Here is a 13,637-nt window from a genome sequence, read left to right as displayed (position 1 = left end):
CAGAAGACATAAAATGTCACTATGTTCCACCAGAGTAGGTGTTTATGGAGGTCAGGTGATCAATGGAGTTTTAGCTCAGGTCCATCTCACAGTGGGCCCAATGGGTCCCTGAACCATCTTGTGGTTATTTCCCCAGTTCTGGAATCCATAATTGTAATATATATACTTAGAAGCTGACAGAATCCCCACAATGGTTCCTTGAACTGTGGAGTGAGGGCTATTATGGTAGTAGAAATCAAGTGGAAGCCACTAGACTGTCCCTACCAAGGAAAATAGTAGAAAAAAAAATTCCTAGAGGGATCTAGAAGATTAGTGACACCATTGGGGACTTGAAGGTGGTGGTTCCCACCATATCTCCATTCAACTCGCCTATTTGTCCTATGCAGAAGACAGATCAATCTTGATAAATGACAGTGGATTACCATAAGCTTAACCAGATGGGGACTTCAATTTCAGATGCTGTACCAGATATGGTTTCATTGCCCGAGCAAATTAACACATTCCCTGGTACCTGGTATATAGCTATTGATCTGGTTTTCTCCATCCCTATCAATAAGACTCACCAGAAGCAGCTTCCCTTCAGCTGTAAAGGCCAGCAGTACACTGTCACTATCCTACCCCAGGGGTATATCAACTCTCCAACCCTATGTCGTAATTTAGTTTGTAGAGATCTTGATCATCTTTCCCTTCCAAAAGATATCATACTGGTCCATTCCATTAGTGATATTTTGTTGATTAGACCTATTGAGTGAGAAGTAACAGCTACTCTAGACTTATTTGTAAGATATTTGGGTGTAAGAGTAAATCATAAAAAAAGTTCAGAGGCTTTCTACCTCAGTGAAATTTTTAGGGGTCCAGTGGCATGGGGCATGTTGAGATATCCTTTCTAAGATGAAGGATAAGTTGTTGTATCTGGCTCTTCCTAAAACCAAAAAGGAGGCACAACACTTACTAGGCTGCTTTGGATTTTGGAGGCAACATATTCTTCATTTGGGTGTGTTGCTCTGGACCATTTACCACATAACCTGAAAAGCTGCTATTTTTTAAGTGGGGCCCAGAACAAGAGAAGGCTCTGTAACAGGTCCAGGTTGTCATGCAAGCTGCTCTGCCACTTGGGCCATATGATCCTGCCAATCCAATGGTACTTGAAGTATCAATGGCAGATAAGGATGCTATTTGGAGCCTTTGACAGGCCCCTATGTGTAAAGCATCAGCCCTTAGGATTTTGGAGCAAAGCCCTGCCATCCTCAGCAGATAATTACTTTCCTTTTGAGAAACAGCTCTTGGCCTGCCACTGGGCCTTAGTAGGACTGAACACTTAACTATGCGCCATCAAGTTACCATGCAACCTGAGCTTCCCATCACGAATTCCATGTTCTCTGACTCACAGAGCTATAAAGTTGGGTGTGCACAGCAGTACTCTATCATCAAATGGAAGTGGTATGTACACAACCAAGCCCAAGCAGGCCATGAAGACACAAGTAAGTTACATGAAGAAGGATCCAAATGCCCATGGTCCCCACTCCTGCCACACTGCCTTGTCTCTCCCAGCCCACATCTATGGAGTTTTCTATGATTTGCTGACAGAAAGTGAAGTCTCAGGTTTACAGGTGGTTCTATAGGATATACAGGCACCATCCAAAGTGGGCAGCTATAGCACTACAGCCTCTTTCTGGGACATCCCTAAAGGACAGTGGTGAAGGTAAATCTTCCCAGTGGGTGGAACTTCAAGAAGACCACCTGGTTTTACACTTTGCTTGGAAAGAGAAATGGCCAAATATGGAATTATATACCAATTCGTTGTGGCCAATGGTTACACTGGATGTTCAGGAACTTGGGAGAAGACTGGAAAATTGATAACAAAGAAATTTGGGGAAGAGGTATATGGACAGACCCCTCTGAATAGACAAAACATGTGATGAGACTTTTGTCCAACATGAATGCTCACAAAAGGCTGACCTCAGCAGAGGAGAATTTTAATAATCAAGTGGATAGGATGACCCATTCTGTACATGCCAGTCAGCCTCTCTCCTCAATCACCCCTGCCATTGTCCAATGGCCTCATGAATTAAGTGTCCAAGGTGGAAAGGATTAAGATTATACATAGGCTCAGCAACATGCACTTTCACTCACCAAGGATAACCTGGCTATGGCCACCAGTGAGTGTCCAATCTGCCTGCAACAGAGACCAACACTGAGTTCCTGATATGGCACCATTTCCCAGGGTGATTAGCTAGCTATCTGGTGGCAGGCTGATTACATTGCAGTGCTTCCATCATGGAACGGACAGCATTTTGTTCTTACTGGCAGAGATACTCTGAATATGGAGATTTTCCTTCCTTGCCAGCAATACTTCTGCCAAAACTACCATCCATGGATTTACAGAATGGCTTATCCACTGTCATAGTATTCTGCACAGCATTGCTTCTGATCAAGGAACTCACTTCATAGCAAAAGAAGTGTGGCAACAGGCCCATATTCATGGAATTCAATGGTCTTATCAGTTCCCCATGATCCAAAGCAGCTGGCTTGACAGAATCGTGGAATGACCTTTTGAAGATTCAGTTACAGTGCCAGCTAGGTTGCAATACCTCGAGGGCTGGGACAAGGTTCTCCAGAAGGCTGTATATGCTCTGAATGAATGGTCAGTATGTTGTGCTGTTTCTCTGACAGGATTAATGGGTCCAGGAATCAAGGGGTAGAAATGGGAATGGCGTCACTCACTATTACCCCTAGTGACCCATTAGCAATATTTTTGCTTCCTGTTTTTGTGACCCTATGCTCTGCTGGCCTAGAGGTCTTAGTTCTAGAGGGAAAAATCCTTCCAGCAGGAGACACAACAATGATTCTATTAAACTGGAAGTTAGGGCTGTCACACAGCCACTTTGGGCTCCTCATGCCTCTGAATCAACAGGCAAAGAAGGGAGTTACTGTGCTGGCTTGGGTGATGGATCTCAACTACCAAGGGGAAACTGGATTACTACTCCACAATAGAGGTAAAGAAGAATGTGTGGAACACATAAGATCCCTTAGGGTGTCTCTTAATATCACCATGCCTTGTGATTAAGATCAGTGGAAAACTACAACTCAATCCAGTCACTAACATTCACTGGGATAGACCACTAACATCCCAGACCTTTCAGGAATAAGGGTTTGGGTCACCACAACAGGTAAAGAACCATAATCAGCTGAAGTTCTTCCTGAAGACAAAGGGAACATAGAATGAGTAGTGGAAAAGGTAGTTATAAATACCAGCTATGATCATGAGACCAGTTACAGAAACAAGGACTGTAATTGTAATGAGTATTCTTCCTTATTTTATTTTGTTATGGATATATTTGTGTGTGTGTGTATCAAATATCTTTGTTTTCTTTCTTCTCTTCCTCCTTTATCATGTAACATAAGATGTATCATTAACTTTATATCATAGTATTGTTAATTTTACATCACAATATTTAAGTTATGGGATATTGAAGAGAAGAGTAAACATCACTCAAGGACTTTACCTCCTATTCTGGGGAAGCGGTTAGTGCATTTTTTATTGTATGCAGGAGAGTTGTATAATGTTAGAGTTATGACCTTGTTACTTATATGGAGATTAAGTATGGTTTAAGGAGGTGTGCATGAATGCCACGTTGACAAGGGATAGAACTGTGATGGCTAACTTTTTGTGTCAACTTGACTGAGCAAAGGGATACTCACATATCTCGTTAAATATTGTTTCTAGGTATGTCTATAGGGTGTTTTTGGAAGAGATTAGGATTTGAATTGGGGAACAGAGTAAAGCACATTGCCCTCCCCAATGTAGGTGGGCATTATCCAATCCACTGAGGGCCTGAATAGAACAAAAAGGCAGAGGAAGGTTGAATTCTCTCTTCCTGACTGACTGCATGAGCTGAGATATCAGTCTTTTCCTGCCCTTGGACTGGGATTTATATCATCAGCACTGCTGGTTTTCAACCCTTAGGACTAGGATTGGAATTTACAGCACTCACTTTCCTGGGACTCTGGCTTGCAGACAGCAGATTGTGAGACTTTTCTCAGCCTCCACAGTCTCATGAACCAATTCTTTATAATAAATATCATTTTATATATATATTTGTATTTTATATCATAAATATATACACATATTTATATATAGAAGATATATAAATATGAAAAATTATGATAGGCAAATATATGATATAAAATATAATATGTAATATATAAAATTATATATTTAATATATACGTATATATAAACTATTATTGGTCCTGTTTTTCTGGAGAACCCTGACTAATATAATGGCTGCTCTGTGTTTTTCCTTATATTTGAGCAAAAAGAAGAGCAAAGTGAGAGGAGCCAGTGCAATTTCAAGCTGGAAAGTCATTTAGAGATGATTCAGATTATCCTCTATATTTGATAGATGAGAAAGCTAAACTCTATGTAGGTGAAGGGACAGGCCCAAAGAAGACAAGGTGGGAGGGGATATAAGCCAGACATATTGACATACAGTTCAATAGTCTTTTACTTTACATTATTTGATAAGAAAAATACTAATACTAATGATGATGTTATATGTTAGCCTAAATCTATTGTGTATTTCATAGTTTTTTTGCTTCTATTACCTCCTTTAAGGAAAAAAGAAAATTGGATCCAAATTGTACATTTTGCTAATTATCTCTAAGGTGCCTAAGTTTACAGGTGCTGAATAATATGTTACATAATGAAGGTGATTAATAGAATTTAAGAATGTATGATTCCAACTCATGTTGAAGCCATGTGATCTGAATGAGTTTTAATTGGAGTTGGATGAGTTTCTTATTTCCAAATCTATTGGTGAGAAAATTGGATTCAAGCTTCAGTCAATTTAATTTGTTGTGTTATACTACATGGCTACTAAATGAATGACAGGAAAGATCAGTGCCTTGGGGTCTCAATAAATTGGACTAATTTGAGGAGAAAAGCCTCTTATTTAGTGAACTAGTATGTTCTTCAAAATAAATGTAATTTAAGGCATATACAGGACTTCTAACTATACTAATAAAGTAATGTCACACCCCCAACCTCTAACCTAATTCTGTTTTAAAGAGGCATGTTTATATATCCAGTTTTTTTCTAGACTACTTTCTCTATCCATCACTTTTTTTTCCTTGACTGGAACCTGGTTCTCCTTCATGGAGAATGATTCCCATATAACCCTATCAACTGATATATCCTCATTCTCCCAGAGTGGACATATACTAAGGTCCAGGAAATGAGTTGGAATACCCTTGATTCCCCTTTACTATTTTTCAGACTTTGTTCAATATCTCATACTCCTTTGAAGCCTATTAAACTACCCTCTTCCTGTCCAATTTCATTTTCAAGTCATTCTCCCACAGTCTTTGAACACGTTGGCATCAGTTTTACAGTTATACATTTCTTCATTACCACAGTAACCCTATGACATTTCAACTGAAAAATAGAAGGCATGTCCATGACTCCCTTATACTTCCTTGACCATCTTCCACATTCTATTTCTGCAATTCACTAACAATGAAAATCACTAGAAATTGTCATCACCTGTAACTATTTTACCTCTATAATAGTTAACAATGAAATTTCTCTCTCATCACATACTTCTACCATTTAGCCTCTCCTACTCTTGTACCTTAAATAGCCTAGTTTTTTATTTCATCAAAATTTCAATCTTCTGTTACCCCTCCTTCCCATAACTCCCTATATTACCTACATACTTATGATAAGCTTCTTAAAGAGCACTCTCACCAGCAACTTGAATTTCTTTTTCCTCCTATAGTATCTGCCTAGACGGATTAGTTCTAAGAGCCTTAGTCAACATGTTTGTTTTCTCATTGACTACTTCTGGGCTTCTGAAAATTGCCCTAGAATGTCACACAACAAATGGTGATTGACTCCACTGAAAATGTATCATGTCCTGAGGGCAGACAGCAGAAGCAAGAAGAACTACAATCCTGCAGCCTGTGGAACGAAAACCACATTCACAGAAAGATAGACAAAATGAAAAGGCAGAGGACTATGTACAAGATGAAGGAACAAGATAAAACCCCAGAAAAACAATTAAATGATGTGGAGATAGGCAACCTTCCAGAAAAGAACTCAGAATAATGATAGTGAAGATGATCCAGAACCTCGGAAAAGGAATGGAGGCAAAGATAGAGAAGATGCAAGAAGTGTTTAACAAAGACCTAGAAGAATTAAAGAACAAACAAACAGAGATGAAAAATACAATAACTGAAATGAAAAATACACTAGAAGGAATCAATAGTAGAATAACTGAGGCAGAAGAACAGATAAGTGACCTGGAAGACAGAATGGTGGAATTCACTGCTGCAGAACAGACTAAAGAAAAAAGAATGAAACAAAATGAAGATAGCCTAAGAGACCTCTGGGACAACATTAAATGCACCAACATTTGCATTATAGGGGTCCCAGAAGGAGAAGAGAGAGAGAAAGGACATGAGATATTTGAAGAGATTATAACTGAAAACTTCCCTAACATGGGAAAGGAAATAGCCACCCAGGTCCAAGAAGCTCACAGAGTCCCAGGCAGGATAAACCCAAGAAGAAACAAGCCGAGACACATAGTAATCAAATTGACAAAAATTAAAGACAAAGAAAATTATTAAAAGCAACAAAGGAAAACCAACAAATAACATACAAGGGAACTCCCATAAGGTTAACAGCTGATTTCTCAGCTGAATCTCTACAAGCCAGAAGGGAGTGGCAGGACATATTTAAAGTGATGAAAGGGAAGAGCCTACAACCAAGATTACTCTACCTGGCAAGGATCTCATTCAGATTCGATGGAGAAATCAAAAGCTTTATAGACAAGCAAAAGCTAAGAGAATTCAGCACCACCAAACCAGTTCTACAACAAATGCTAAAGGAACTTCTCTAAGAGGGAAACACAAGAGAAGAAAAGGACGTAGAAAAACAAACCCGTAACAATTAAGAAAGTGGTAATAGGAACATACATACTGATAATTACCTTAAACGTGAACACAGGACGGGCTTTTTAAAAAAATTAATTTGGCACGTTTGTGGTTGGCACTCTGATAATCGTGTGAACTCTTGGAATTATTTAAAAATCAAAGCTCATGAAAGACTTGGCAATGAAGGAAGTGAGGATCTGAAGGAATTACATTCATTCCACTGAGGGCCCAGGTTGAAGCTGCCAAAGGAATGCTAACTCTACCCAGGTACTAATGTGCTCTCTGTCTGAGATTTAGAGGGTAAAAATACATACATAGACTTTGTTGATGTTGTGCTACTGTAAGTGAGATACCTCCTTCCATAATCTTTTCAAACTACTTTTTATTTATTTATAGAAGAGATAATTGACTTTTATGTATTAATTTTATGGCCAGTCACCTTACTGAATTTTCTGCTTTTCAATAATTTTTCTGGCCCTTTCCCTTCTTCAGGACCCCTAAAAAGTGAATGTTACTCCTTTTGATGTCGTTCCAGATGACCCTTAAGATATCCTAACTTATTTTAACTCTTTTTTTCATTTTGCTGCTTTATCTGGGTGTTTTCCAATGCTTTGTCTTCCAGCTCATTGATTGGTGCTTCTATTTCATCCATTCTGCTGTTGAACCCCTCTAGTGTATTTTTAAGTTCAGTTATGATTCTGTTCGGTACTTAGATTTTTCATCTCTTTGTCGAAGTTCTTGCTGTGTTCTTCCATTTTTCTCCTGATATTAGTTAGCACATTTATGACCAACACTTTGAAATCTTTATCAGGCAGGTTGCTTATTTCCATTCATTAACATCTTTTTCTAGGGATTTGCCTTGTTCTTTGGTTTGGAACATATTCCTTTGTATACTCAGTTTGCTTCCCTCTCTCTCTCTCTCTCTCTCTCTATATATATATATATATATAGATCTATCTATCTATCTATATATATAGAGAGAGAGAGAAAGAGAGAGAGAGAGAGAGAGAGAGGGAAGCAATCTCTCTATATATACATATATACACACACACACATACACGCATATATATATATATATATATATATATATATATATAGCGCCAAACAGCTACCCTCCTCAGACTTGAAGGAGTGGTCTTGTGTAGGAGCCATTCTGTGTGGTCCAAAGCACAATCTCCCCTGACTACCAGAGCCAGGCATTCTATGGATATCCCTCAAGTGGGCTGCATGTGTCTGCTGGCTTTGATAGGGCAGTGGCCACTGCATGGAGAGGGCAGGGATCAGGGTTCTTGCCTAGCCCACTTGTGGCTCAGCTGCCACATGAGGAGTCATGGCTAGGTCTCTACATGGGATGGGTGGGCCTCAGGGTGCCTGCCCAGGCTGATTATGGCTTGGCTGTTGTGAGAAGCGGGAGGGGCTGTGGCATTTGCCCATTCAGGCTCTGTGAAGGGTTCTGCCTAACTTATTTGTGATATGCCCCTGCCATTGAGTGTGTGCTGATGCCTGTCAGTGTTCCAAGAGGAGGAATCTCATTTGGCATGTAGTTTTAGGATGCTAGAACCTTAGGCAGCAGCTTTTAAAGTATGAATACATATACATTCCTGTGGGGCCACAATCCTAATCCCTGCTGACCTCTAGACCAGGAGAACTGGAGGTGTCCCCTGGGTGACAGTTGCTAAAGTTCGGGCTCCTGACATGTGTATAATCTCCTTTCTGGGGAGCCTCACTGAGCTGTAGCAAGGCTAAGGGGCGTGTGAGGATGGTGTATCCCTGCTTACTTTCCCTGGGAGTGCCTCCTTAGTCTCTAGATGTGCAGGAAACCTGAAACCTGTCTGTCAGGGTGAAGCTCCAGGCTACGTAAATAGGCCTTTTTCACAAGAAGACTGGGACTGTGTTTCAGTCTACTGTCCATGCAGTATCTTGGGGGTAGTGGCCTGCCAAGAACTGTCCTTTCCATTGCTACAGTCCCATGGAGCTCAGAAATGCCAGCCCCCTTGGCCATCAGGGCCAGGAAATCAAGGGGTGTTCCCTGTGTAGACTGTGTATGCCTACTGATTTTAGCTAGGTGGCTGAGGAGTGTGGGAGGTGGGGCTTGCTCTCTTCCTTCAGGAATGCAGCAAGAAGATTACCTGACTGACTGCATCCACGGGCTTCGGCAATGCAAAATGAGAGTGCCTTGTCTATGTGTGTGCGTTGTCTTTAGGCTAGGAATAGGAGAATACCATGACTGTTCATGCTTGCCAGCCCCAACCAGGAGGCAGGGGAGTATTGAGTTGACTTTAGGCTGGGAGAGGGATAATGCAGTGACTGCTCACACTCACCAGTCCCAGTCAGTGAGTGGAGGGGTGTTGCAGCTGCCCAAACTCGCAGACTTTAGCTTGTAGGAGAATGCTGCAACAGTTGGCACCCACCTGCCACAGCAGGGAGCCAGGAAGTGCTGCGGCTGCCAGAGCTCTCTGGCTTCAGCAATGCAGAGGGGTAATGCTATAATAGCTCATGCTCAACCTCGTGCCCCAGCTCCCTCACCTGTGCTAGCAGGTTTGGTGAGAAGTGAAACAATGGCGTTTGCCAGTGCCTCCATCTCTGGGAGTGCTTCCACCACCTCCCACCCCTCCAATTGATGCTTTTAGATTCACAAATGACTCCTTCACATATAGTCTTGGCACTTTTCAAACTGCTGTTATTTCACTGGATCTCAGGGTGAATGAGACTGCATGTGAGCCCTTTACGAGGGGAGTCTCAGTTTCCTATAGCACTTTGGGACCCTTGGATGTCAGCTTCATTGGTTTTTTAAGCCAAGCGTTTTGGGGTCTCATATCTCTGGTGTAGATCCCAGGGGCCGGGGTGCCTGATGTGGGGTGCCAGCCCCTCTCTCCTCTGGCAGAAGTGCCTGCCTGGTAAGATACCTCTCTATTGTGTACTGCCTTACTGGGGGTAGAATTTTTGGTGAGAGCATTTTTCTGCCTCTCCTACCCATCTCAATGTAGTCATTTTTATTCTTTGTTGTGGAGCAGGTGTTCAGCTGGTTCTCAGGTTCTTTTTACAGGGAATTGATCCATATTTAGGTGTGTATTTGTTGTGTCCATGGGAGGAGGCAAGTTCAAGCTCTTCCTATGCTGCCACCTTGAACCACCTCCAAATACTGATTTTTTTTACTGTCCCTATAGCTTTGCTTTTCCCAGAATATCATGTAATTGAAACCATACAGTATGTAGGCTTTTCAGAATGGCTTCTTTTACTTAGCAATATACATTTAAAGTTTATCTATGTGTTTTGGGGGCTTGATAGTTTATCTCATTTTTTTCAGTTAAATTGTACTTGAATTTCTTTATTTGTTGCTACCATAGTTCTTAATTAAGCATCACTAAAATATATCAGCCTTAAAATTTTTTAATATGGAAATGGGTTGATCTGTTTAAGTGAATCATGCACAGTTAAGTTTTGTCTTTAAAGAAGTAAGGTCAAGAAACAGAAATCACCATCTATAGTCAATAGATGTGCCAATTCTCAATTACCAGTACTTAGCAAAGTTTGATACAGAGTAAATGCACAATAAGTATCTATCTGTTGCATGAAGAAAAGTTTTGGTATTTTTGACTGCTTTAATAATGATAACAATAATATTAATAATAATTGTTAATGTTTATTGAGCATTTACAATGTGCCATGTAATGTGCTAAACACTTAACATATTATCTCACTTAATCCTAACATCAACATCATGAGTTTATTATCCCCATTTTCCAGATGAGACGAGCCAAAGCTCATTGAAGTCACTTGCCCAAGGCCAGATAAGTAATCAGTACCAAACAACTTATTTCTTTTTAATCCTCCATAACATTCCATTGTGTGAAGGTACCATTCACCTATTGATATAATCTTGGTTGCTTCAGGTTTTTGGTGATTATAAATAAAACTGCTATAAATATTCACATGTAAGTTTTTATGTGGGAATAAGTGTTCAAATCAGTTGATAGTCTCTAGGAGCAGGATTGCTGGGTTATATGTTAGGGCTATGCTTAATATTTTGAGAAACTACTGAACTATCTTCCAAGGTGGCACCTCTTCCAAGGTTCTGGTGGGAATATTTTGTATTCCCACCAGCAATGAATGACAGTTCCTACTGCAGTATATCATAGCCAGCATTCGATATTTTCTACCAGTCTGTGGCTTGTCTTTCATTCACTTAGCAGTCATTTGGAGAGCAGAAGTTTTCAATTTTACTAAAGCCCAACTTATACACTTTTTTAGTGAGGTGAAGTTTATATAACACAAAATTAACCATTTGAAGGATAAAGTGCTATGAGTGACATTTTAGCATATACAAAATGTTGTAAAACCATTACCTCTAGTTAGTTCAGAGATATTTTCATCACTTCCAAAACAAAATCCATACCCAATAAGCAGTCACTCCTCATTCTCTCCTCCCTCAGCCATTGGCAATCAATAATCTGTTTTCTCTTTCTATAGATTTGCATGATTTGGATATTCTATGTATATGGGATTAGACAATATTAACTTTTGTGTCTTTTTTGTTACTTAGCATGTTTCTCAGATTCATCAGTGTTATAGCATATACTTGTACTTCATTCCTCTTTACAGCTGAATGATAATCCATTGTTTGAGTGTACCACACTTTGTTTACTCATTCACCAGTTGAAGGACATTTGGGTTGTTTCCACCTTTTGACGACTGTGAATAGTGCTGTTCTGAACATACACATACATATATTTGTTTGAGTACTTGTTTTCAAATCTCTTGGTGTATATCTAGAAGTGGAATTGCTGGGCCTTATGGTAATTCTACATTTAGCTTTTTGAGAAAACACCAAACTGTTTTCCTCAGTGACTACCATTTCACCTTTCCACCAGCAACATGTAAAGGCAATGATTTCTTCATTCCTCAGTGTCACTTATTTTCCTTTTTAATTACTATACTATAGCCAAATAAGTGGATATGAAGTGGCATCTCATAGTTTTATTTGCATTTTCTTAATGGCTAATAATGTTGAATATTATTTAATGTGTTTGTTGGTCATTTGTATATCTTCGGAGAATGTCTATTCATGTCCTTTGCTAATTTTTAAATGGGGTTACTTGACTTTTTATTGTTGTTTTAAGAGTTCTTTCTATGTTCTTGAACTAGAATCGTGTCAGATATTTGTATGCAAATATTATCTCCCATTCTGTAAGTTGTCTTTTCTTAATAGTATTCTTTGGTGCACAAAAGCTTTTTATTTCAATGAAGTCTATTTCTTCTTTTGTTACTTGAGATTTTGGTGTCCTATTTAAGAATACATTGCCAAGTATAAGGTCATGAATATTTACCTACATGTTTTTTTCTAAGAGTTGAATAGTTTTAACTCATATTCAGGTCTTTGATCCATTTTGATTTAATTTTTGTATATGGTGTGAGATAAGGATTCAATTTCATTCTTTTGCATATTCAGTTCTCCCAGTACCATTTGTTGAAGAGACTTTCCCTTCCCCATTGTATGTTTTGGCATCCCTGTCAAAAATCAATTGACAATAGATGTATAGATTTATTTCTGGAATGTAAGTTAATTCCATTGGTCTATATTTTTATTCTTATGCCAATTTCACACTGTTTTGCTTACTGTAGTTCTGTATTAAATTTTGAAATCAGAAAATGTGAGTCCTCCAACATTGTATTTTTTATTAATATTGTTTTGGCTACAGCATCCCTGGCACTTCCATATGAATTTTGAGATCTGCTTTTCTATTTCTGAAAAAAAAGTCATTGGGATTTTGAGAGGAATTTCGCTGATTCTGTAGATCACTTTGGGGAGTACTGTCATGTTCACAATATTAAGTCTTTCGATCTATGGACACAGAATGTGTTTCTATTTATTGAAGTCTTTTAAAATTTATTTTAGCAATGTTTGGTAGTTTTCAGTGTCTTTTTCCTCTGTCTTAGTCTGTTCAGGCTGCTATGCCAGAAGTACCAAGGACTGGGTAGCTTATAAATAACCACCATTTCTCACAGTTCTGGAGGCTAGGAAATCCAATATCATGGTGCAAGCAGATTTGCTGTCTGATGAGACCTGCTTCCTCATAGATGGCTGTCTTTACACTGTGTTCTCACATGGCAGAAGGGGCAAGGCAACTCTCTCAGGCCTCTTTCATTCCTCATGAACTAAAACTAATCACCTCCAAAGGCACCACTCTCTAATACCATCACCATGGGGAGTTAGGATTTCAACATATGAGTTTTGTGTGTGTTGGGGGGAATACAAATATTCAGACCATAGCAACGTCCTTGGTTAAACTTATTGTTAATTATTTTATTCTTCTGATGCTATTTTAAACAAACAGTTTTCTTAGTTTCTGTTTTAGATTGTTCATTGCTAGTGCATAGAAATACTACTGATTTTTGCGTGATGTCATATCTTACAGCTTTGCTGTATTCACTTATTCTATTTTTTGTGAATTCTCTAGAAAAAAATATATATATGAATGATAATATTATCTCCAAATGGGGATAGTTTTACCCCTTCCTTTGCACATTAGAGATTTTTCCCTGCCTACTCCGGTTGGAACTACCAGTGCAATTTTAAATAGAAGTGGTGGGAGTGACCATCCTTTCCTTGTTCCTTATTTAAAAGGAAAAGCTTTCAGTCTTATACCACTGACTATGGTGTTAGCTGTGGATCTTTCATAAATATCCTATCATGTTGAGGTA

The sequence above is a fragment of the Grampus griseus genome, assembly GCF_964374135.1.
Source record: "Grampus griseus genome assembly, chromosome: X".
Lineage (NCBI taxonomy): Eukaryota > Metazoa > Chordata > Mammalia > Artiodactyla > Delphinidae > Grampus > Grampus griseus.
Note: the sequence above shows the minus strand (reverse complement) of the source record.